Genomic DNA, 27571 nt, shown 5'->3' on the forward strand with positions numbered 1-27571 from the left:
GAGAAACAGTTACATCTTAGCAAAAAAGTATTTATATTTTTGATATGGGTTTCAAAATTGAGATCTGAGTCAAATATGACACCTAGGTTACTGGCCTGGTGCTTGGTGTAAAGTACCAGTGTTTTTAAAATGTGCAGATAATACCTCTGTTTTATCTTACTTGAGCTAGAAAAAGTTTTGTGAAATCTATACATTTATATCAGAAATGCTATTTACCAAGCAATCAATAGAGCTGTAGTTTTTTGGGTGTTACAGAAATATAGAGCTGTGTGTCATCTGCATAGCTATGATAGTTTATGTTGTGCCTCCTGATGACTAGAATATGAGTCTGATACTGAACTATTGGGCTGTGATTATGGGGCGTGTTTCAACGAACCAGGGGGGAAAATGCCTCCGCTCAATTGGATACCTAGAACCCAAATCAGAGCAACGTAGTATGACCATCTGATATATTAAAACTTTAACCTGATCCCGTAGGAAGGACGGCAAAAACATCTTTTCGATCGCCAAATGCCTTGATCGCGTTTCTCTGTCCTCTTTCAAAATGAATGTGCTGTCAATATCTGTTGAGATATGCCTGCTCACATTACTAATAAGCAGCAAGGATTTGTGGTGTAAGCGTTAGCAATGACCTAACAATAATGGTCTAGAGCGCTTCAGTTAAGACATACAATCTCGGCAACATTCGTGTTGCACATATACAACTAACCGAGTCAATGTAGACATAAAAAAGTCGTGTAGATAGCATAATTTACATAAAATATGTCCCACTTACAAGCCGGATACGCCGCCATCTTGAGAGGATTTCGAATCTACCGCTTGATCATCTGTCCATCATCGTATAAAGCCCGCCCTGACAATTTGATTTTTCCGGCTTTATCCGTCCGATGAAACTCTCTCCCAACTAGCTCAGAGCCATACCAAGTCTCCCTTACCAAAAATGTTGTGGGTGTGGTTTGGGCTGGTATCCAGGCTACCTGATGACACTACCAAGGGGTAACATGTATAGACTGAAAAGTGAGGGCCCTAAAATGGATCCTTTAGTGACCCCACAGGTCATACAAATGTGTCCGAGGGCAACAAAGTATTCCTGGCTAGTTAGATAGGTCCTAAACCAGTTTAGGACTGGACCAGCAAGGCCAACCCAATTTTCAGGTCTATCAACAAGGATATACTGATAAACAGTATCAAAGGCTGTGGTCAGATCCAGAAGGCCCAAGACAGATCGTTTTTTGGAGTCAGCATTAACCCTGAGGTAATCTACATCCTTGTATTAGGATTGGAACGAAAACCAGATTAGAAAATGGCAAGAGCACAGTTAGCGTCTAGGGAATTATTTAACTGTTTAAAGACCATTTTTTCCAGGATTTTGCTTAGAAAGGGAAGGTTGGAGATGGGTCTAAAATAGTTTAGAACTGAGTCTAAATAGCTTTTCTTTAGGAGGGGTCTCACCAGGGCATTTTTAAGTTCTGATGGGAAAATACTGTACCTGTAAGCAGGGAACAGTTTACAATGGCTAGAATGTCCTTAGACTCCTTTGTTCAGCACGGTGCATGGGTGCTTCGCAGACTTCCCCCCCAAGTTTTTAGCAACGAGTTTGAATTCCCCTTAACTGCTTGTGGCCAAGCCAATTTTTTATTTTTCTGAAACATACCTTAACAATAAAAGCCATATATGTACTCTACGAAACTGTGTTGTTATTTTCGCCACAGTACATTTTATTCCTTGTAATTCATTAATTTACATTTGTATTTCACATCTCTACCTATCTTTGGTTTCACTGCTGGTTTTACGAAAATGGCTATTCCTCTATCAAGTTACTAGAAACTGATTGACACTTATTTTATCCAATAGTACTCATTCTCAAGTTTAAAATGGTACCTCCTTTGCCGGTAATTGGGTAATGTAAAGGTCTGATTGGATAATGCGTAACCGACTGAACAAGATTTGCAGCTCATTGCTCTGTTCATTTTGACAGCCGGCAGACAAGTGACGTGAAGACGGTAACGGTAGTTTCATCCGAGTTCAGATCATAGTTTATATTATAGTCCTATAGTTTATATTATTTAATATCCTCTATTAAACTATTGTGAAAATGAAATACCACAGAACAAGCCTGGTCTTATTTGTTATAACTAATAGTGTTGTTTACATAATAAGACCCATGACCCATTAGCACATCGATAAACCAGCCTCATTCCTGCTATCAATAACCCTGTCTTCACTCTTTGTCCCCTGATCTCATCCCATCAACCTTAGAGTATCCTCATTAGTATGTATTATCAGACTCTGTAACCCAGACATCTAGATATATACTATCTTTTGTCTCACAGACAACTGAGCAATGAGCACCTAACCCCAACCATTCTGTCAAGATCTAGTGACCATGTTACATTTATCATATTTTTTGTTGCATATTGTGTTTTGTTATTTTAGAAAGTTATTTTGAAGATTTTCAGTTGTGCTTACTCAGTAATCTATAGTTTTATTTTTGCTGGGTTGCTTGTATAACATTTGCCAGTTGATTCATTTTTTTCAGAGATGTCCCTGCACGAGGCACACCTGTCCTCTCCCAACACCCCCCACCTCTTCGGACCTGCCAGGACCGTCAAGGCCTCCTCCAGCTTGAAGGCAGATGAAGGCCAAAAGGAGAGTGCGGCCATCATCCAAGACAGCAACAGCCTCCACACCATGGCTGCTTCCTTCTAAGAGGAGGAGACCTGCCCCACTGGGGGATAGAGGACATGCTGGTGGTTCTCAGGAGAACGTCTGCCCCTCACAGATTCATGCAAGGCAGACGAGGGCCAAAAGGAGAGTGAATACATCCTCCAAGACAGCAACAGCACACATATCACTGCCACCTCCTTCAGAGGCCCCCACCACACCTGCCCCATCGGTGGATAGATGTCATGATGGTGCTGAGGAGGACATGTGTCCCCCACAGTTCCCGTTCTGCCCTAAGAGGACGCCAAGACCACAGCTTGATTCTCAGAAGTCATAAGGCCCCAAGGACATCTTCGACCTGTTTTTCACAAACAATGCCATTTCGACCCTGCGTATCAACACAAATAAATATGCTGCCCGGAAAATTGCGGCAGGTGCAGAGATGCGATGGAAAGAAGTGAATCCATCTGAGATGAGCAGCTATTTGAGCATTTTGCTGTATCTCGGCCTGGTCAAGGTGGCAGCTGCAAGGGACCTTTGGAAGAAAGAAAACGTTTTCAGGTTTTCCTATCCTCACAGTGTCATGAAATGCTACAGGTATGAGGCCCTCACATCAAATTTACATATGAGTGACCCAGCTGCTGATGTGGTAAATGACCAGCTCCGTTGTCAGCCTGTGTATGATGGTCTTTTCCTACTGAAGCCTATCCATGATGACCTCGTTACGGCCTGCAGGGCAACCAACCACACAAGAACCTGTCAGTGGATGAGCGCATGGTAGCCAAAAAGGCAAGGATTGGGATGAAGCAGTTCATGAAAGACAAGCCCACGAAGTGGGGCTATAAGCTGTTTGTCCTGGCCGACAGCCAGAATGGTTACATGTGTGACATTTACGAGGGAAAGGCACCGTCTCTGAGTGGTAATGGACTAACTTTTGACCCAATTGACAACCTGCTGAAGGTGCCCTAATTTGGCACAGGGTACCACGTTTACGGAGACAACTTCTACATCAGCACTAAGCTCTTCACCCATCTACATCAGCTGCATTTTGGGGCCTGTGGGACCATCCGGGAGAAACGTGTTCACACACACAAACGGACAACAAACAATGCGCTGGGCAAACAGGCTGCCAAAGGGGACATGCGCTGGATACGTGAGGGCCCCTTGCTTTAAGTAAAGTGGAAGGACACACATGATGTTATAATGTGTTCATCGATACACAAAGCGAACAGTGGGCAGTGTGTGCAGCGCTGTGTCCGCAACCCCGATCCAGGAGGGAGTTTCCTGTGCCTGATCCGGTCAAGCAGTACAACAAGAGCATGTGGGGGTGGACCTCTCTGATCCTCTCATTAAATATTTCTCTGTTACCCGGAAAACAAGCCGCTGGTACCTGAAGTTCTTTCTACACTTTGTAGACATTGCGGTGGTGAACAGCTTCCTCGTCCACAATGAGATGGCAGAGATGAAAAACCAGAAAGAAGTTCAGGATTGCGCTGTGAGAGCAGCTGGGTCAAGTTGGGAAGGAGCGACCATGAGCCACGTCCCAATAGAAGCCTGTGGACTCTCCAATGATCCACAACTGAAAGCCACCAAGGGGAGGAGGAAGTGCCGACTCTGCAAGTCATCCACTATACGGCTTGTGATGTGAGGCTTGTGATGTGCCCCTGTGCATTATCCCAGGGCGGCGTTGCTTCAGATTTTGGCAGAAGCGTGTCTGATTTATAAATAAAATAAAAATGCTTTTTTTTTTTTATATACACTACCGTTCAAAAGTTTGGGGTCACTTAGAAATGTCCTTATTTTTCAAAGAAAAGCACTGTTTTTGTCAAAGAAGATGACAGAAATACACTCTATTCTAGGTGGAAATATCTGGTTTTTAATTAAATATCTACATAGGTGTATAGAGGCCCATTTCCAGCAACTATCACTCCGGTGTGTTAATGGTACATTGTGTTTGCTAATGGCCTTAGGAGACTCATGGATGACTAGAAAACCCTTGAAAACCCTTGAAAACCCTTGTGCAATTATGTTAGCACAGCTGAAAACTGTTTTGCTGGTGAGAGAAGCTATAAAACTGTCCTTCATTTGAGCTAGTTGAGTATCTGGAGCATCACATTTGTGGGTTGGGTTATACTCTCAAAATGGCTCGAAAAAGAGAACTTTCATGTGAAACTCACCAGTCCATTCTTGTTCTTAGAAATGAAGGCTATTCCATGTGAGACATTGCGAAGAAACTGAACTTTTCGTACAACAGTGTGTACTTCTCTCTTCATAGAACAGCAGAAACAGGCTCTAACCAGAATAGAAAGAGAAGTGGGAGGCCCCGGTGCATAACTCAGCAAGAAGACAAGTATATTAGAGTGTCTAGATTAAGAAAAAGACGCCTCACAGGTCCTCAACTGACAGCTTTTTAAATGGTACCCGCAAAACGCCAGTGTCACCTTCTACAGTGGAGAGGAGACTGGGATGCTGGCCTTATAGGGAGAGTGGCAAAGAAAAAGCTATATCTGAGACTGGCCAATAAAGAGAAAAGATCGATATGGGCAAAAGAACACAGACATTAGACAGAGGGAGATTTGAAAAAAGTGTTCTGGACGAATTTAAAGTTTGAGGTGTTTGGATCATACAGAAAAACATTTGTGAGACGCAGAACAGGTGAAAAGATGCTGGAAGAGTGCCTGACGCCATCTGTCAAGCATGGTGGAGGTAATGTGATGGTCTGGGGCTGCTTTGGTGCTGGTAAAGTGGGAGATTTTTACAAGGTAAAAAGGGATTTTAAATAGGGAAGGCTATCACTCCATTTTGCAACGCCATGCCATACCCTGTTGACAGCGCTTGATTGGAGCCAATTTCCTCCTACAGGACAATGACCCAAAGCGCACCTCCAAATTATGCAAGAACTATATAGGGAAGAAGCAGGCAGCTTGTATGCTGTCTGTAATGGAGTGGCCAGCGCAGTCACCGGATCTCAACCCCATTGAGCTGTTGTGGGAGCAGCTTGGCCGTATGGTACGCAACAAGTGCCCATCAAGCCAATCCAACTTGTGGGAGGTGCTTCAGGAAGCGTGGGGTGAAATTTCTACAGATTACCTCAACAAATGAACAGCTAGAATGCCAACGGTCTCCAATGTTGTAATTGCTGCAAATGGAGCCTTTTTTGATGAAAGCAAAGTTTGAAGAACAAAATTAATATTTCAAATTAAATTCATTATTTCCAACCTTGTCAATGTCTTGACTATATTCTCTATTCCTTTTGCAACTTGTGACGCTCCTGTAAGGGAGACGCACAGAGAGTGCAGGAATCCCTCTGACACGCCCCCTGTGAGGCCCGGTGCAGCTAATCAACAGCCGCGGGTTCTTTAAAAAAATAAAGTTGGAGTTGACTGGCGGAGAGGAAGACCAGGAGACAACGCCAGTTTCGTGCTGCTAACCAGAGAAGTGTGGAAAAAGAGGTCCGGAGAGGGACGGTAGGCTACTGTTTTGGGCTCGTGTTGCTGTGACCTCCGCAATCCGTGCCCCGGTGCAAATACATGGAGGTTTCGCCGAGCGGTAAAACAGCGGAGGACGAGTGAGTACCATAGTGGCCTAACCGCAAAGCCTCAGATCTTGGATCTTGGATGGAACTCGTAATATCCTACTAGTTTCGCCGAGCGGCAAACAAAGACGTTTACTGACTGACTCCAGACTGGTCGAACTTTCCGCATTTGCTTTTTAATTACTAACGACTATTTTTGGTTTGTTTTGTGAACGGGAATTGTGTATATAAGTCAGAGTTTTGTTACATGTTAAAAGGGGAATGTTTGTAAGAGCCAGGGGGCTGGGTTTTGATCCATTTTGAGCGGAATTGTTATATGAGCCAGAGTTTTGTTACATTTCTGAACGGGAATCGTTTATATAGTTTGTTACAGTGTGAGCGGTAAACATTTAACATATAACTGAACATTTTCCCCATGGACATTACCCAAATCAACGATTAATCCCCAGACCACCTGAACTGTGACTGCTGGGTCTTTATCACCCTCACCTGACGGCAATTGAGCACAAACACGCACCCACACACTCACTTTCTCATACACTCTGGTTTCATCTCAAGAAACTTTCTTTAACTGTAAACTGTATTACTTTTTGTTGCATTCTGCATTGGATTCGTTTTGTTTAATACTGCATGGTATTATTTTTCTTTTGTTGAACACTGCATTGTGCTGTTTCGTTTGAATATATCCATGACTATTGAAAATTGAGTCTGACTCCTGTTTTGAGTTTTGCTGTTTAGAACATTAAGAAATATTCAGTCATCTCAGTCCAAAAGGGGTTCTGTTTTAGCACTGTAATAGCATATCATGGTGTTAATCAAACTGAGTCCTTTGTAATGACTCTGACTAGAAGTTTAACCCTAGTTAAAACCGTTACATAAAAATTGGCGCCCGAACAGGGACTTGTAGATGAAATGTGAATATGACTGATAATATGCAAACTACTTCTGGTGCTTCTTTGACAAGGAGCCTAGCACAGACTCAGACTGACCACCCTGACTTAACTGCCCCTGCCAACTTACCAGCCTCTCTCTCTGATCCTGAAGCTAGCAAGTCTGGCTCTTCACAACCCTCCCACTCAATACAGTTTACTACTGCCACCGCTGGGGCTCGCAGTCACTTCCCCGCTGACCGAAATGCTATACGGCCTAATGGGTTACATTCTGTAGTTCCCTCTAAACATCTAGAATCACTGCCTGCCACAGTAAACACCACTCACAATGTAGTAGACATGGAGCTGACTTGTATGGAGGGAAATTATATCCCTAGCTTTGTGAATCTACACCCTGGTGAACCAAGCGGAGAGGCGAATAGAGAGGAGGATGAAGATGCCTGGCATGATGCAACCCCCTTTATTCCAGACCAACCCCTGCAGGAAGGGCATTCAGAATTAATACAAACTTGTCAGAATATTAAACAACAACAACAAATAATGCGAGCTGAAATTAGGACAGACATGGATAATTTATTTTATGATGTCAGACAGTTGTATGCAGATGGAAAACAGGACATTTTGAATACTTTACAATCTCAAGTTCAATACCTGCAGACTCAGACTTCCAACAGTTTAAATTGGCACTTACAGCACTTACACAGAGGAATTTTGCAAGCTGTAAAAGACCTCTTAGCCCCATTGCAAACAGCTATTGAAGAGATTCAGATGGCCAGTATCCTTCAAGGTGAGCATTTGGAAACTCTTCTTCCCCAGCACCATACGGGCTTCACCTGCACCCATAGTGTCCTCTTGTCCTGGCTGGGTAAGCGATTATCCCTTACAGTCAACCATGCATCCAGGCCCATTAGTAGCTCCCTGTAGACACGTATCTCCTGCTGAACAACACGGAGGCTCTATGCCCCCATCACAGCCTTCAACCAATACATTCCGAGGCCCAATGCCTTTGCCCCTTGCTCCAGCTGATACTTACATACCTCCAATGCCTCCAGCCACTGCTACAGTAGACAGGCACCGAACCTTTATGCCTCAACACCTGCCCCCATCTGACACATACTGTAGTCATGACCTTGGCCGGCGTTTGGCGATCAAGAAAACCATCAAACTTGAATTTCCATCCTTTGGAAAGTGCGAAGATGCCTCAGACCCCCTAGTGTATGTTGAGAGGTGCCATGATTATCTTGCACTTGATCCACTCACTAATGAAGAGTTAATGGCCACATTAAGAAATGTTCTTCATGGCACTGCCCGTGAGTGGTGGGACGTCGTTAGACTGTCAGTGCATACTTGGTCCCAGTTTGAAGCCTCTTTTCTCTCAGCTTTCCTGGCAGAAGATTATGTCGATGAGTTGGTGGAGAGAGTGCGTACCCGTGTTCAAACTGAAGGCGAAAGCATTTGTGACTTTGCTTTTATGTATCGGTCATTATGCAAGCATTGGAATCCCCACATACAAGAGGATGAGGTCATTAAACTCATAATGAAAAACATCAACCCACGGCTTGCCAGTCAACTGCGTCAGAGAGTGACCACAGTAGATGAGCTGGTAAGGCTAGGACAGCAATTGGAAAAAGACAAAGATAATCAAAGGCATTATGAGCAGCGTAAACAACATGCACAAAATGCCCCAGCTAAAAGTGGTTCTCAAAAGCAGACTTCAGCTAGTCAGCAAACATCTCCACCTCCTAAGGTATACTGTTGGAGGTGTAAACAATCTCATTCACCTGCTTTCTTGCTCCCGACAACAACGGAACAGTCAGGGCAAGAGAGATTCTCCCCCAGCTCCACCAGGAGCCACTAGTCTTGCTACTGTGACTGCCAAAACACCCAAGACTCATGTGTGTGTTAAGGAAAGAGATGATGTGCATCACAAACCAAATTTTTATGTACCAGGAGTCGTGGGTGTAGTTCCTCATCAGTTGCTGGTACCCGTTACCATTGGGTCATGGACCGGAGCTGCTCTCCTTGATACAGGGTCATCATTTACCTTGCTTTCAGAACAGTTATGGAGGACTGTTAAGACCAATGAAGCAGAGCTGTGTGCATGGCAAGAAGGCCCATTGTATCTAGCTGATGGTGAACCGCATACAGTGAGCTTGAATACACGGTGCATAAGAAGAGCTTGACTTTACAAACAGTGATTCTTTCAGAGCAGACTCTGGCACTGCCAGCCGTGCTGGGCTTAGGGTTCGTCCACACTAGCCCGGGTAAATACAAATACGCGTATTCGCAATGAAAACGATCTCCGTCCATACTAGCGTTTTCATATCGTTTTCCAAAATGTTTGCCGTCCACACTAGTACGGGTGTACACGGGTACATGACAATCGTTGTCATGGTTGCGCCACTTGCTGCTCTAGTCCTCCGAATATAACGTAGGACTATTTACTGATCACGGGTAGGAGCATTACCTACATACAACTCGAGCTATACTACCAAGTGCTTCACTCTACATTGTGCTTAGTGTTAACATACATGAATGACCACCAAACGCAATGGGTATGCCCTCAATTGTATAAAATGGGAACGTGGATGTTCAGCATTGTGGATGTTGGGCAATTGACAGCCAATGATATGGGTCAATATTGACATGTGACCCATCCAAATATAACCGTGTGTGTTTCCGTTGGATAAAGTTCGTTGGATGAAGTTCCCGCAACTGTGTCTTCAAGCAGTATATTCCTCCGTTTACTTTTTCATTCTGTAGGTTATACCAGTAACTGGGTATGCAGGAGTCTCCGTGCAATTCAAATATGACAGAACTGCCCGAAATGTTTGATATACCCAGACTGAGATAGCTAGGCATTACAAAAAGTTAAATCCACTTGGGCGTGAGCTAGAAAGGATGGTTAGCAGGAGCAACAGAAAAACTATGGACAGATCAAGCAGCAGCCGTTGGTCTCAGCTACTTAACTTGTGGCAATTGATTTTGAAAGGACTGGCCGAATGGTTTAGTGATGAGACTATGGCGGCATTTAAAACAAAGCTCCGGAGCTACAATAAAATGTGTTCAACAGCCACCTATGTCAACTTGATGAGTGCAGAAATCATGTGCTTCAAGAGTGAACTGTCCACTACGACCTAAGGACATGGAGGAATCGTGCCATATCTTTCAGGTGCTTGTTGATCTTCGAATTCACCGGGCCATTTCACGTCTATCAATGAAGCTGTATTTATAGTCACAAACAGCTTGGACGTTTAGCAAGTATTTGTTCTTTATGTTGATGAAGTCTGAAAGATTTGAACACGGTTGTTTTATGTCTATGTGTGTGCCATCGACAGCGCCTTTGCACTGATGTAGGCTATAGGCTACCATAGTTTTGGGAGAAATGACTGGTAAGATCTGCTACTGCAGGCGAGTGAGTGGCAGGGTGCTGTACCAAGGTGAGTGATAGCTGTACATACCTACCTGACAATGTTTGATACCGTTCGACGGGCCAAGCTAAATAAGTTAGCGGTTTTGCACAGCCTGCTTCTGTCGCTGAGGTAGTACAACGTACCGGTCACCTTTTTAAACACCTGCACTGGCTCTCTCATTCCAGTAGCCTGGCCTTTAATATGAGGGCGTAAGATTGCACTCAATCTGTAAAGGTTCCCTCTCGACAACCTGAAACTCTCCACTCCTCGGGCAATATTATTCCCTTTTGTATAACATTTATCTTTTATTTTTCTTGCTATTTATTTTATCTTGCAAATATGTTTTATGCATCAACCACACCAAGTTCATTCACTAAATAATTATGACTCTGATTATGTTCAAAAGTGTTGTCAAATAAAGAAACTGGTTATGATTTACTCTGTTTGTCTTACGTGACCTGTCTGTTATTTCGCGGCCTCTTCTCCTGGTTTACGAAGTTCGTGCTTACCTAAGTACATTGTAAGTAACCCCAAAGAAGGATTATTATTTAGGTTCGTTTTGTGCCTAATTTGATACGTGCCTAAATTATCATTCATTATTTAAGGAATTATAGAGGCTTCTTTCTTATAGATAGCCTACATTGGACTTTTTCTTTGATAAGGATAAAGGTATCGCAAATTTGTTTATGCCACTGTGAGTCTGTACGCTACGGATCTCGTTAAAGACGGATGCATATGCATAAGCTTGAGTAATTGTCTAGTTTAACACTCTTAGGTCCAAGGCCTTTTAGACTTTTCTAAGTTGTCTGACATGCCTTGATGTTTTTGTACATTTTGCTTAACTTAAAACATTGATGCACAAATGGAATATATGATTCTATTCTAGACGACCTCAGCAATAATATCATGTAAGTAAAAGGAATGTAGTAAAAAAAAAAGTTTAATTTAAATCAAATGTAAACATACCCTTGGAAAATCCTTGTTTCAGAGGTGCTCAGACTTTGTACATAAACACATTGTAAAGATTTATTCACAAGACTTTTTATTTCTGAGCCTTGTAAACATAGGTGTTGGCTAAACACATGTTAGTTTAGCATTCAGAAAGTATGTCTTGTTTTACTACCACATATTTATAATTTCAGAGTGTCCTGTACCATTCCTAAATCTGTGCCCCTACAAATGCATATTGATGAGTTGGTGTGAACAAACCTGTGACACCTCTCGCAAAGACAAAGGCCATATCCTAATGGCCCTAGAATGTCTTTGTGGCCCAACCCCCCCGGAGTGAATCTTGCCACATCATGACCCAATGGAGATCACTGAATCACCATCTCCTTATCATATGAATAGCTGTCATTTGCTAATGGGTGGGTCCTTAGCAGCAGAAACCCCACTCAGATACTAGAAAGTGCAACACATCAGTTCTATTCCCCTGACAAAGTGCTTATTTATTTTAAAATTTTGAACTGTATATATTATAAAAGAAAAGGGTTCAATGTTTCCGTGGTTGTTCTTTTTATGTCTCTAAGACGAAAACTCGCGGAGCTTTACATTTTTTTTGACAAAAAAAAAAAAAAAATCCCTTACGAGGGATATAGACCTTTGACAGTTAATGGACCAGTATGGCTCTTAAGGTGGTGATTCACCCGTTTATTAAATATACTGCTAGAAAAGGAAGAAAATAAAAAGAGTAATTTCACCAGCCTTAAACGTTTCATTGCCACTACATATATGGTTATCCATTACAACATTCACTAACTATAGCCTACTAAGGACATTGTACAGACAGCAGCATAATCATTTCACTTCCAATGTTAATTTTAAAGTTCTAGCCTCTCAAGCGCAAGCCACCCCTAGTGCCATAGCAACCGAACGTCATCATATCTGAAAAGCTCCGTGGACCCCGTCCCCACTACTACTCGAACGCGGCGTTTTCATATGTCTCCGGCCAGGGGAGCGTATTCGAAAACCTCCGTTTTCAGTCTTCGAATACGCCGTATTAGTGTGGACGGTCAATGCAAACGCAGACATATTTATGCGTTTCTACATTTACCTGGCCTAGTGTGGACGCACTCTTAGACTTCCTGTTCTTCAGTAGCATGCAGATTGATGTGTCCAACCTAACCTTCTGGTTCCCACCTTCAGAGCAAAGGTTCAGCTTTCTCAGTGATTCACCTGGCTTGAATGAATGGAGACACCTTCCAACCACAGCCTTCTTCTCTGCTGTTCATCCGGCTGCCATCATACCCTCCCACAGTGTTAACGATCTGCAGAGCTGGCGTCAAGCGGTTGAAAAAAGACTGTGTTGCAAGGCCCTGATAAAGAAAAGCTCATGAAACAGCTGCAACTTAATTCTGATACATGCACTTCTCGCCTAGGCCACATTGAGCTTCTGAAACACAAAATGTTCCTTACCTATGAAATGCCCCTGAAACAAAAGCCTTATCGAGTGTCCCCCTCTAAACAGCAAGTGATGAAGGAACTCATTGAGGACATGTTGGCCAAAGGAGTAATTGAACCATCGTCTTCCCCTTGGGCTTCGCCTGTTGTACTCATTCCGAAGAAAACGGGTGGCCTACGATTCTGTGTCTATTATCGGAAGTTAAGCGCGGTAACACACAGTGATGCATATCCTTTGCCAACCATTCAGGATATTCTAGAGTCCTTGGCTGGTGCTGTAGTGTTCACAATCTGGACTTGAATAGTGGATATTGGCAAGTCCAGATGGATGCTGAGTCACAAGAAAAGACAGCCTTTGTTTGTGGCCAGGGGCTCTACCATTTCAACGTAATGCCCCAAAAAAATGCCCCAACCACATTTCAAAGGTTAATGGAGGGTGTGCTGAAAGATGTTTGTGGCAGGATTTGTTTCGTCTACCTCGATGATATAATAATCTATTCCGCAGACGTCAACAAACATTTCCATGACCTCCAAACCGTTCTGAACCGCCTCCGAGAAGCGGGTCTCACTGTGAATATGGACAAAAGCAATTTCTTCCAATCTCAGCTCAAATTCCTAGGCCATATCGTCTCAGGAGCTGGTGTTCAAGCCGACCCAGAAAAGACCCAAGCAATCCGTGACTTTCCTGTGCCAACCTGCTTAAAGGGTGTCCAGCGGTTTGTGGGCATGGCCGGATGGTACCATAGGTTTGTTCCAAACTTCTCTAAACTTGCTGAACCCCTTCACAAGCTCAAGAGAAAAGGGGACAGATTCAGTTGGACTAACGAGTGCCAAAAAGCTTTTGATGCTCTCAAAGACCACCTCGTCAGTCCACCAATCTTGGGTCACCCTGACCTGAAATTGCCCCTTACCATCTACACGGATGCTAGCAAGGTCGGCCTAGATGCAATACTAGTCCAGCAGAGAGGCCTTGGGTCCGAAGAAGTCCTGGCCTTTGCAAGCAGAATATTGAACAAGGCGGAAATAAATTACAGCACTACAGAGCAAGAATGTCTGGCTGTCGTCTGGTCTCTTCAGAAATGGCGCCACTACCTAGAGGGTCGAAACTTTACAGTAGTGACGGACCAAGCTTCTCTGAGCTGGGTATTTAAGACCAATAAACCCAGTCCACGACTCATGCGCTGGGCTTTATTGTTGCAGGAATTCACCTTCTCTGTGGAATACAGAAAAGGAAAATACAATGCTGTTCCTGACGCCTTGTCAAGGGCACCCTTGTCCAGTGGTGTCCCCCTCTGTGCTGCAGTGACGAAAGGAAAGCCCAAACCAGACAAACCGGACAAAGCCCGAGCAAGGCAAAAGAGGAATTACGATAAGAAAAGAAGGGAGGTGGAGTTCAAAACAGATGGCCGTGTGTGGCTGAAGTCCCATCCGTATTCAAAAGCTGTTCAAAAGTTCACAGCCAAATTGGCCCCAAAATGGCAAGGGCCGTACAGAGTGGTAAAGAGCACAGGACCTCTGAATTACCAAATTGGGATGGAGGAAACAGGGAAGGACCTGAGGATAGTGCATGTCGCCCGCCTTAAACCTTGCTATCCTACCGCACAAGAACTGGATGAACTCCGGCTACAAAAAGTCAGGGGCATATTCCAGGAGGAGAGTGACGATGAGGAATTCCTGGGGTTTGAGGATACTGCCATCAAGCCTCCCCAGTAGCTTCGGCTTTTCCACGGGAGGGAGTGTGTGACGTTCCTGTAAGGGAGACGCACAGAGAGTGCAGGAATCCCTCTGACACGCCCCCTGTGAGGCCCGGTGCACGCCAGTTTCGTGCTGCTAACCAGCGAAGTGTGGAAAAAGAGGTCCGGAGAGGGACGGTAGGCTACTGTTTTGGGCTCGTGTTGCTGTGACCTCCGCAATCCGTGCCCCGTTGCTAATACATGGAAGTTTCGCCGAGCGGTAAAACAGCGGAGGACGAGTGAGTACCATAGTGGCCTAACCGCAAAGCTCTCAGATCTTGGATCTTGGATGGAACTCGTAATATCCTACTAGTTTCGCCGAGCGGCAAACAAAGACGTTTACTGACTGACTCCAGACTGGTCGAACTTTCCGGATTTGCTTTTTAATTACTAACGACTATTTTTGGTTTGTTTTGTGAACGGGAATTGTGTATATAAGCCAGAGTTTTGTTACATTTCTGAACGGGAATCGTTTATATAGTTTGTTACATTGTGAACGGTAAACATTTAACATATAACTGAACATATTCCCCATGGACATTACCCAAATCAACGATTAATCCCCAGACCACCTGAACCTCACTTTCTCATACACTCTGGTTTCATCTCAAGAAACTTTCTCTAACCATAAGCTGTATTACTTTTTGTTGCATACTGCATTGGATTCGTTTTGTTTAATACTGCATGGTATTATTTTTCTTTTGTTGAATACTGCATTGTGCTGTTTCGTTTGAATATATCCATGACTATTGAAAATTGAGTCTGACTCCTGCTGTTTTGAGTTTTGCTGTTTAGAACATTAAGAAATATTCAGTCATCTCAGTCCAAAAGGGGTTCTGTTTTAGCACTGTAATAGCATATCATGGTGTTAATCAAACTGAGTCCTTTGTAATGACTCTGACTAGAAGTTTAACCCTAGTTAAAACCGTTACTAACTCATTTGATAACTCACACTTGCATTTTTCATGGATAACATGAAATTGTCTGGGTGACCCCAAACTTTTGAACGGTAGTGTACATATTTGTAAATAGTTCTTTTTTTATGTGCAGTTCATTTTCCCTTTGCCTCCTTATATCCAACCCCTTATCCACATTGTAGGAGGTGGTAACAGCACATTACATGTGAGGCATTTGTAATTGTTCTGGCTAACAGGGCTCTCGTGTTGAATACTTTTTTTCATTTTGATTTTATTTAATGAAAGACTGAGACCACTGGAACAAACATCAGGACAGCCTCCACTTCAAATAAGTACAAAATCACAAAAACAGTTATGATAATATGATATGTTTTTGGGTATATTTTGGATAGCAGAAAGAAAATACAGTACAATTCAAATTTTTACATTGGAATTAAATCAAATTGGTTTGCTGTAGTACAGAAGGCAAAAAAAAGTTTGAATGCTGGATATGCAGTGACTTATGTATTTAGTGATTTTGGAGAGGTTATGAAACACTTGGAGACATCTAAAAGACACCATGTGGAAGGTGATGTGTAGTACTTGTAAACTTTCTATCTGCTTCAAATTCTTTACACACACTGTCCATATGTTGTTGAATCAGGAAATCAGACATTGAAAACCCGGCTCTACTGAAGAAAACAAACAAAAATCATTGTTTTTCCTTACAAATCCTTACTTTTGCTGCTCTGAAATGTAAACTAAAATGACATAATAAACACTTTAAATCATTTCAGTTGATGGCCCAAGTGTCTTCTTTAATTTAAGCCATGAATGTTTTTTATGCATTGTGTAGAACCAGAGATATTCAAGTTTTAAATGAAAGAGAGAGAACAGAGCAAAAAAGGCAGAAATTGTCAAAAACACCCTGCTGGGCAGAGGGGTTAACGCTCAACGGCCCATATCCCTCGTCCGGTATATACAGTGGGGAAAATAAGTATTTAAACCACTGTCGATTTCGGAAGTTTAAAATTCTAATGGTAGGTGTATTTTAACAGTGAGAAACAGAATATCAACAAACAAAACAAAAAAATCGAGAAAACTGCATTTTATAACATTTATGACTTTATTTGCATTTGATGCAGAAAATAAGTATTTGAATCCCCAAGCAAACAGCAAGAATTCTTGCTCCCAATGACCAGTTATGTGCCCAAGAAGCACACAGATTAGTCCTTGTTAGGTCTAATAAGGTACACCTGATTTCAACTGGTGACGAAAAGAACTGGTGACGAAAAGAACCCTGTCCAAAGAATCATACTTCACACCTTCAATCTCACCACCATGGGCAAGACCAAAGAGTTCTCCAAGGACGTCAGAGATAAGATTGTAGACCTGCACAAGGCTAGAATGGGCTACAAAACCATTGGCAAGCAGCTTGGTGAGAAGCAGATAACTATTGGTGCGATTATTCGTAAATGGAAGCAACTCCAAACAACTGTCAACCGCTCTTGGTCTGGGGCTCCATGCAAGATATCCCCTCGTGCGGTATCAGTGATCATCCGAAAGGTGCAGAATAACCCCAGACTACACAGGGGGAGCTTGTGAATTATCTCAAGGCAGCTGGGACCACAGTCACAAAAAAAAACATTGGTAACACACTACGCTGTAATTTTTTGAAGTATTGCAGCACTCGCAATGTCCCCCTGCTCAAGGAAGCTCATGTACAGGGCCATCTGAAGTTTGCCAATGCACACTTGAATGATTATTAGGAGGATTGGGAGACAGGATGTGGTAAAATGAGACCAAAATCAAGCTCTTTGGAATCAACTCGACTTGCCGTGTTTGAAAGGGGGAAGAACGCTGAATGTGACCCCAAGAACACCATACCCACCGTCAAGCATGGAGGTGGAAACATTATGCTTATGCTAAGGGAACTATGTTGGGGCCATGTAACGTGGAATTTTGGGCGTGAACCTCATTCTCTCATTCCCTCCCATTGAAACACAACCCTAAGGATTTGGAGAGGATCTGCAAAGAGGAGTGGACCAAAATCCCTCCTGAGATGTGTGTAAACCTGGTGACCAACGCCTCAACCGCTGAAGCTTGAAACTCGTTCAGAGTAGTCATAGGTCTATTGGTGGCCTCTCTTACTAGTCTCCGTCACTCAGTTTGTGAGGACGGCCTGATCTAGGCAGATTTACACATGTGCCATAATCCATCCATTTCTCGATGATGCCTTGAACATGTTGTTAAGTGCCTGGACATTTTTTTTGTATCCTTCCCCTGATCTATACTTGTCAATAACCTTTTCTCTGAGTTTCTTAGGGTGATCTTTGGTCTTCATGGTGTAACAGTAGCCAGAAATACTGATTACTGAATACTGACCAGTGAATGGACCTTCCAGACACAGGTGTCGTTATAGAACAATCACTTGAGACAGATTCTCTGCACACTGATCCCCATTTCACTAATTGTGAGACTTCTTGCACCAATTGGCTGGACCTCTGTTGAATTAGGTCAGTCTATTTAAAGGGGGTGAATACCAGTGGCGGCTGGTGGTTTTTAAAGTGAGGGAGGAAGGACTGCGCGCTTGGTTGCCATTGGCCCGTTTGTACTGTTGGTGGCATAAGTATGTGAGACTCAAGTTGTTTCAGGGTGTTTTGGTGAACTACAGCACAAAATAGCCAGGAGGGATAATTATGTGAATAAAATTGATAAATTCACCAGTGGCAGCATTGTACTTTGAAAGCTGGTGGGCAGCATGTCTTTGATGGACTAGTCCAGGCCAGAAGGAAAGGATGCAAAGCCAATTAGTCAAATCAGGCCTACTCTTGATTTGTAAAACTAAATAAAAGATTCTGGGCCAATCATTGGGCCTATTTTTTCCGCTCAATGACTGAAGCTATTGGTTGTAATTTGTCTGATTATTTTCAGCTACAATTGTTTTAAGAAGAATGAAGACACAAGACCATAATTGGTGCCATTTCAAATGCATCATGCTTTGAATCATTCACTTACATCCTTTTGCGCAAGTATTATTGGCTAGAAAAACGGCGCACGCCGTTGACTTGACAACTTTGACAACAACGAATGGCTGGTGTCCTCCGCCTACGTCAGTACATTCGAGTGTCACGAGAACGTTGATTACATAGGCGACTGTTGAAGTTTAAACGCAGCAGCCTGTCGGCGGTTTCAAAAGTGTCGGCGAAGTAAGTTTAAAATAACCTTTAGAGTAACAAAGGCAACAAGTAAAAGAACAACATGAACATTATTTCACAACTATTTACATGGTGTCTAGCAATGAAAGGCGGATAGCAGCACCAACGTGGTCTTGACATTTGTCGTGGCGCTTGGTTGCCCTGTCAATATTTTTTATATCAGTAAATCCATGAAAAGACTATAACCGAATGTTGGTAATGCTACCAGTCAGCCACGAGTACCTAGCAAACCATGTAGCACTCACGACACTGACTCTGCCGTTGCTTTTGGTGATTTCAATCTTTGGAATTGGTCTACCTGTTGCTTTAATGGCCAACTTGTCATTATAACCCACCCCATGGAATGGTTTCTGTAATAAAACATGAACAATGTCCTCGGTTTCCATAGTTTACTTTATTTGCTAATTTGCTAATGTGTTCTCATTGTTAAAATGATCAGATCTTCTTGCTTAACTGTGTCTCTTAGACTGAGCAGATTATCTTTCGTAGCCTAGATTTAAGGGGATAACCCCACCCACCATATCCAGGGCTTCTGCTTATTGGTTCATAGCGCAGACGTGACTCCAGCCTATTCGTAAATAGATTTTGGCGCTATCCAGACCCCTAAACTGGTAACACCCTCTCAGAGGAGGATCGTCCTCCTCTCTGCCATTGAAGTGAACGCATTCCACCAGCCGCCCACGCAGGCAGAGAAATGAATGGGAGTCAATGGAGGGTAGAGGGAGGAAGGTCCTCCAGCAGTAATTTTCGATAGCGATAGGGGGTGCTAATGTCATCTTTACCCAGGGAAACTAACATTACATATACAAAGGTATTAAAGTAGTCATATTTAAGGGTTTTAATTAATCACAGTAGTCTGGGCAAAGTACACTTTTTATTCTCAAAATGTTAAGGAGGATCTTCCTCCCTCTCCTCAATGGAGAAGCCTCCACTGGTGAATACTTATACAATCACTTATTTTCATTACATATGTTGGTACCACTTTACAATAAGACTCCATTATAAATGGTTTATAAACAGGTTATTAACTAGGCTGTAAACCCTTTGTAAGTAATAAGCCCTTAAAAATGAGTTATAAACACAGTTTTTATATGTCGATGCGGGCTCACTATTTGGGAAGATCCCCATCTTGGCAACCCACTGTCTATCCTATAACTTGCTCTACTAGCCCAATTGCACACTCCCTGTCATTCTTGTATCTGTTACTAGAGATTAAACCCCAGGAGGGGGGGTCTCACAACGTGCCCCCCCCCCCAAAAAAAACAACTTTACAATAAAGCTCCATTTTGCCAGTTATAAATGTTTGTAACTGATTACTAGATGATGATGTGTTTCACACTTTACAATACGGCTCCGTTTTGCCAGTTATAAATGTTAGTAACTGATTCATAAAGTGTGATTTGTTGTGTAATGAGTAGTAAGCAGTAGTTTGATATTGGATGGATGGATAATTTATTAATCCAAAGAAAGCACAATTAAATTTTTTTTTTTATATATATATATATCAGCTCTAGAAAACCAGATATGACCATAGTGTGCATCCCATGTAATTCAAATTCAAATATAAAAAAATGGATGTTGTGTCTGGATGCTACTGGATGCCCTAAAATTTCCCTCTGGATTAATAAAGTATCCATCCATCCAAGATCAAGTTACTGCTTACTTCTCATTACACAACATTTTTTTTTTACTACATTCCTTTTACTTACATGATATCATTGATAGGGTCTTCTAGAATATAATCATATATTCCATTTGTGCATTAATGTTTTCAGTTAAGGGAAATGTACAAAAACATCAAGGCATGTCAGACAACTTAGAAAAGTCTAAAAGTCATTGGACCGTAGAGGGTTAAAGATGGTCTTAAAACATGTGGTGGGAATGGGATCAAGAGGGCATGTAGGCAGCTTCAGTTGTGAATTTCCCTAGCAATACTCAGCCTAATGTTCGTTATCTTATCTCTGAAGAATGCTCCAAATTTCGAGGTGGAAAATAAACCATAATCTACTTTGGGTGCAGGATTTATAAGGCTGTGGATGGTCGAAAAGAGCACCCTAGAATTGTTATAATTTATAGATAACAAATTCAAGAAATTATCCTTCCAAGCATTTCTTTTCGTTTTATTAAAGGCTGAAAATAATCCTTAAAAATATCTGGACCTGTAGCTTGGTCTTTCTCCACGTACGCTCAGACCTTAAGAAGAAGAATTTCCTCATTTCTCCATCGAGCTTTTAGTTTGACTACTCTTATTTTTTGTTTCAATGGTGCTACAGAGTCAAGTGCTGTCATTAATTTTGTAATGCGAGTAGTTACTAGATCATTAACACATGATGGCCCCACCTCTGGAGTTTTTGTACTGATTATGTTCATCAATACTTTGAAATGCTCAGCTGCTGCAGAGTTAGCGTTTCTTAATAAAATATTCAGCACTATTTTTAACTTAAGTACCAGTGCTGTAAAGAAAATACAAAAGTGGTTGGAAAGAGCAAGGTCACAGATAGACGATATATAAGTTGTAAGACCCTAGATCAAGGATGTGGTCATGGTTGTGAGGGGGTTCAGTATTGTGTTAATTCATAAAATCCCTGGCCTTTGAGTCATTCTCATTATCCACATGTATGTTAAAATCTCCAGTGATAATAATCTTATCATAGTTTGTGTGGATAATGGAGAGTAGTTCTGAAAAGTCTGTTAGAATAGTGGGACATTGCTTGGGTGCTATACACAGCTACTGTCAGAACAGGAGGCTGGCATCTTAGAACTATGGCATGATATTCAACCAAGGCAAAATCATCGGATGAGATGCTCCAGCAGCACAGGGCATCTGTGGTTGTGGTGGCTTTCCTGCTCCCTTTTTTGCCACTTCTAATGGACTGAAAAAAGCAATAACTGGGAGAGGACACTTCAATAAGAGCTGTAGCCTCATTTATATTTAGCCAGGTTTCAGTTAAAAACGTTTCAGTCTTTTTTACGTTCACATATAAGATCGTAAATGGGAAATGTTTTGCCTGATAGGGACCTAATATCTAGCATTGCCATTGAAATACTTTCTGGATAGAGTGACAGGAAGGAGGAGTATGCCAAGGTAAAGATAGAATATTCACTGGGTTTCTATTGTTACTATTATATCTATGGCCTTTGCTTTTAACTAAGCGTTGGATAGAGATTAAAATTGGAATAGGATAAAAAGGTACATGCCATAATATTATATGAAGCAGCCTGTTCCAGTGTTAATGTTGTCAGCTATTTTAGATTTGGTCTTAGTCTTTTGAAGAAAATGCACGTTAGTTTTAGTCACATTAAGTCATTTTTATCCTCCTTAGTTTTAGTCTAGTTTTCGTTGACGAAAACTCATTATGTTTTAGTCTAGTTTTAGAGTCCATCTTATAGTCACATTTAACTCCTTTCCTTCCCTTCTCAGGCCCAGGGACCCCTTGTGTTGTGTCTAAAACTGCATAATATTACTTGTAGTACATAAATTGTGGATGCAATCAGTCTCTAAGATACAGATCTAGTATATCCCTACAGCTTAATTCCAATTGATTCAATGTTAATAATAATTTTAAGGCAATACTTAATTAACAGTATTATCATTGAAATAAAAGAGAATATCAAGTCTAGACTTTAACTATTCAAGTGATGTGTTAGCACAATACAACTACTATGCCTGCCTGGCCTTAGGGCTAAATCAACCAGATATCCTCCAAATGAATTGCTGTGCAATCTGATTACCAACAGATTAAGCTAGACATATATGTTTGCAAGTTAAAAGTGATGCCAATGATAATAGCAATAGCATAGATAGACAAGGATATTTAAACTACATTTTGTTTTGTATTAATGTCATGCGTGGCCTGTCCTATAGTCCATTTTCCAATGTGTTCACTAGCTAGTTATCAATAGCCAACTTAGCTAGCTATTGATAGCTAGTATAACTTAGCTATGCTACCTCATAGTAAGCCAACGTTAGCTAGCTAAAAGTTTTGGATATCATTTCCCAAGGCTTACAGGAGGTTTCAATCGAAAATTCCTAGCTAGTTATCCAAGCTGACACAAACTATACACTCGACTGCCCCTTTGAAGCTAACTTAACATTGGCTAATATATTCTAATAACTAGTTAACATTAGTTAAATATCATTGACTATTAATAGCTAATTTACATTGGCATAAATTGCCGTTATTGTGGTGCATTGTGTTTTATTTTCTCTCAAGTTATAATTAGATACTGTCCAAATATCTTATCTTTTTCTTCCAGTACCGAGTGCTTGAACTTTTCAGCTATGGTCGTTAACGCGTATTATTCGTCAAAATTAACACTGGCCTGTTCTGAGGTAGTGGTGTAATATATTGCTCTTTAGAAATCATTACCAGATTCTGATTTATTTACATAAACAGTGGTATTAGAGTTGATACCTGGGGGGCATGAGTCTGTGATGTTTTCTACGGGATGTCTAAGGGTGGTCCTTATGTTGTCCGAGAGCAGACTGGCTCAGTTCGGGTTGGGATGGAGGCCATCCTGCTTCAGCAGGCCGGGCCTCTCCCAGAACAGGTCAAAGTTGTTAACAAAGTTAATGTTTAATGAGGCGCAGGTCGCTCGCAGCCAGGTGTGGATGTTGAATAGTCTCTCAATACGTGTCCGGTGTCCATGAGGGTAGTGAGGAGAGCTGTGAAGTCTGTCTTCAGGGCTTCTGACTGTCTCGCTCTGATGTTGTTGGTGCCCACATGTACAATTATAGTGCTGATCTTGGTGTAGCCGGCGAAGTTTCTTGGGTGTCTACGGTGAATTTCACGGATCCTGGTTCCAGGGAAGCAGTGAAACTTGCAGGGACCACTAGGTGAAGGGGGATTTGTATACATCTCTGATCATGGAGCTGCCAATGACCAGGGTGGAGGTTGTCGTGTCAAGTGGGAGAAGTCGCTGAGGGGATGCAGACTGTGTTGAGGGTTTGGAAGCAGGGCGTTGGTGCTGGTCTATGAGGGGGTTGCAGGGATGCAGGGATGTCATCTGGGGGGGCTGAGTAGGGGTGTCATGATGTGCATTCATCCATCAGTGGTGTAGCAATTTCCCAGTTGTTATGGTTGGCCTGGCTCAGTGTGTTGTCCCGAACTCCTTCTGTCCCGCTTGCTTCGGCCAGCTGTTCTAGGGTTAGTGCGTGCGTGCGTGTGTGTGGAGAGAGGAGCGACGTGTCACTGTGAAATCTGGGCATGATTATGATAGTGGTGAAATGGTAGACAGCGACAGTCTAATATCATTATCTGATTCAAGCCTTGCCCTGTACTTATTCTTCAAGTACAGCCGTGCAGAAAAAACGCTCTCACACAGGTAGATAGTTGGAAAGGGCAACAGACACCTCATTGCTTTTGCAGCAAGCTGTGGACATTCTGTCTGGCAACTTTCTTAAGAACTTAAGACAAATGAAAATCACGCAACATCTGTTGCATGTACTCAATAGGCTTGGTATTCAAGAAAACATGATGCGTCTCCATATTCCGCAAAAGGGCTGAAACAAACTAAATGCGTTTCTAAAAATGTGACTGTAGCAAAACCATTGTTTCCTATGGTGCAGCACGCCTTTCAAGCATTTAAAGGTGCGCTTAAAAGTCAAAATATTTTCAACTTCTCAGTGCAAGGTGCACAGCTCATCAATGGCACACTCGGCCAGGCAGGTTGCACAGGCAGCTCTGCTTCATAAGTGCAGGGCAAAACAGCATGTAGCGCCTGCGGCTGTTTTTCCCGTCGCACTTTGCCAAGATGTTTTTGAAGTGTCTACGCTTTTAGAAACACGTTTGGTGTGTTTCAGCCTATAGTTGACGGCTTCATGGTTTCATTTGACAGTAATGTTGAATATACGAAACACAGTGGTACCTCCCCTCCTGCTCTGTCTGTCGCCACTGTAAATTCGTAATTGATGTATTCCTCATTGTATTTTCTTTTTCTTTTCCGAATTGTTTCCCTGTATCCTGTGACGCAGTAGCTTTGTTGGAAGCCTGTCCCTATACCGTTGCAGTCTGTCCTTCTGTCCCTTTCCTCACTAAAGACCGTTCCATTGGTGCTTCTGACCAGTTAACTCGACGTTAGAACGAAATGTTAGGACAGTAGATAACTTCAGTCATTCACCAAATGCATTACCTTTTCGACTAAACTTCAAAAGTACATGTAGGCTATGCTTAACTGCAGATGCGTTTCAACTTTGTGCGCCAGACTGTACGTAACGAATAAAATGTGTATGGTGTGACGTTAGGGACGTAATGCATTAAAATTTTGCAAAGCACAGACTACCACAGGCTGGATAGCATTAGTGTACATACATTCTGTCAGCTTGAATCTCCTTTAGACACATTTGTCTTATTTTAGATATTTTTCACGATATTTACGAGTAATCTGGAAATGTGTTGAAATATCAAAGCAAATTTATATGGTTAACTGATCGATATAGGCTCATGTCGCGGACCCCCTGAAATGCCGTTGCAGACCACCAAGGGGCTGCGGACCCCTGGGTGAAAACCCCTGGTATAGATTAAAGTACTTCCCTGAGGTGCTTTACAATAAATACAGAAACAGTTTTGTTTATGCACATGTGTAAGGTGACTGAGTGTGTGACTTGTAGTCAATAAAGTGTTAGGTGCATGTCTGTATTTAGTGTTATGGTGGCCGTTGGGAAAAAAACGTAAGACGTGTGGTGGAAAAGGTGGGCCTCAGAGTAGAAAAGGTTGGGAAACCCTGCTCTTAAGGATCTGTACCGTCTGCCTGAGGGCAGGAGAGTAAACAGGTGGTGGCCAGGGTGAGAGGAGTCTTTCACACACACACACAAACACAGGTGGTGGCCTGGGTGAGAAAAGTATTTCAAGATGTTATTGGCCCTGCTAAGGTAGCGGGAGCAGGCAATGGATTCCAGGGAGGGCAGTGAGCAGCCAGTGGTCTTTTGTGATGTGTTGATGACCCTTTGGAGGGCTCTCTTGTCTGCTGCAGTGCAACCGGAGTACCACGCCGAAATGCAGTCGGTCAGTACACTTTCGATAGTCTTGCGGTTGCATGGTTGGCACAGGATTTGAGTATCTTTCCAGACACTCCATCAGGGCCAGCGGCTTTCCTTGTGCTCACTGATTTGAGCACACATCTCACCTCGTGTTCTTGTAGGATGAGAGTGTGGCTGCTGGGGGTAGGTGGAGTCAGTGCAATTGTGGTGGGCCTGTTGACCTTGGAACGGGCAAAGAAGTCATTAAGGTCCTCTGCCAGTGAGGCATCAGTGGGACAGTGCTAGTGTTGCTGTTCTTGTAGTTGGTGATGTTTTGAATTCCCTGACACACTCTCCTTGGATTATTATTAGTGAGGTGGTCTTCAATTTTTTCCTTGTAAGCCTTCATCTTTGATGCCTCTCTTCTGGTTGGCTCTAGCAGTACTATACAGGGCCTTGTCAGCTGACCTGGAGGCGGAGTTCCGCTTCTTGAGTAGGGTTTTGACCTTGCTTGTCATCCAAGGTTTCTGGTTGGAAAACACCCGAATCCTATTGACAACAGTCACATTGTCTGTACAATAATTGATGTAGGACAGTACAGAGTCTGTATATTCCTCCAGGTCCTGTTGTTCGAATATGTCCCACACTGTTTGTTCAAAGCAGTACTGTAGTTAAGAGAGAGCTCCTTCAGGCCAGACTTTTATGGTCTTTATGTAAGGTTTTGTCTTCCTCCTGAGCGGCGTGTATTCCGTGATGAGAACCAGTGAAAGGTGATCTGACTGTCCTAAGTGGGGGAGGGGTGTGGCTCTGTAGGCATACTTTAAGTTAGAGTATGTGTGGTCAAGTGTACTGTTCCCTCTGGTAGCACACTTGACATATTGGGTGTCTTCAAGCACGCTTGATTAAAGTCACCCGCTATGATGATGTTTACTTATGGTAGCGTACAGCTAAGTAAGTGCTGCGCTAACGATAGCATCCAGTGGTATGCAAACAGCTGTCACTATGACATGGGTAGGGAACCTGTGGCTCGCGAGCCATTACTGGCTCTTTTGCTGACGGACGAAATGGGTTGGAGAAAAATACGGGGGAAAAACGTGTAATAAAGGGATCAGCCTAGGCCTAGTAGAATGTTAAAATAACAGTAAATACTACTTATATTAAAATTACAAGGCTTTGTAGCAAATACGTAGGTATATCTGAGTGATCTAATTTAACTGTCCACCACACTTGACTCTGTAACCATTGTCTGCACAATATTGTTACATTTGCACTGGTTGCCATGCACAGATTTCACAGATCTCCCTACATTTTCGTCAACAAGAAGACTTTAATTGTTAAAGTTTATAGGCTAGAGAAAAATGTTGTAAAGGAAAAATAACGTATCCTGCTACTATCAGCGATTTTGAAATAGAGGATGCCGACCTGACCTCGTCTGACATCTGGGTGGGCAAGTTCAAATCACTGAACTATCAGCTGGTAGGAATCACACGTCAGCGAGCACAGCTTGCGAGCGAACACAAGTGGACTGAAATGGGAAAGCTTCCATCCGAAGATGAACTGATTCTAAAAAACTTGTGATGAACTGCCCTATACATATTGCACATTGCAACGTGTTAGTATTAATGTGTTAACCATGTAAGTTCGACTTATGCATGTGAGAAATCTTTCATATATGAAAAATATTAAGACGAACCTGCGCCCGCGTTTAAATGATGAAAACCTCAATGCTTGCATGAAGCTTCACCTCACTGAATATGAGCCAGACTACAAGTCCATCAGCAAGTCTATGCAGCACCAGAAATCGCGTTGATCTCTGGTAGGCCTAATGTTCAATTTCGAATGTTGTGTTGTTACCATTGTTAAC

The sequence above is a fragment of the Sprattus sprattus genome (genome assembly GCF_963457725.1).
Source record: "Sprattus sprattus genome assembly, chromosome: 18".
NCBI lineage: Eukaryota > Metazoa > Chordata > Actinopteri > Clupeiformes > Clupeidae > Sprattus > Sprattus sprattus.